Raw genomic sequence first — 238 nt, 5'->3', positions numbered from 1 at the left:
CACTCTCACAAGTTGCATCTTTTTCTAATTAGTATTTATTTTTTTGTTCTGAAAAGCAACATAATATACAAAAAGTACTGTAACTCTGCGATAAGGAATGTCATCAAGGTTTTTATAACAGGAATGCTGATGCTGAGAATAATAAACATGTGGATGGTGACAGCGATGGTGCGAATAATTCTAGACAAGAAAATGGACAATAAACAAATAATAACGTTGTCAGCAGTATTAATGGTTG

This window comes from Penaeus monodon, chromosome 29 (genome assembly GCF_015228065.2).
Source record: "Penaeus monodon isolate SGIC_2016 chromosome 29, NSTDA_Pmon_1, whole genome shotgun sequence".
NCBI classification, from domain to species: Eukaryota; Metazoa; Arthropoda; class Malacostraca; order Decapoda; family Penaeidae; genus Penaeus; species Penaeus monodon.
The sequence above is the reverse complement of the archived record's forward strand: the minus strand, read 5'-3'. Positions refer to the sequence as shown.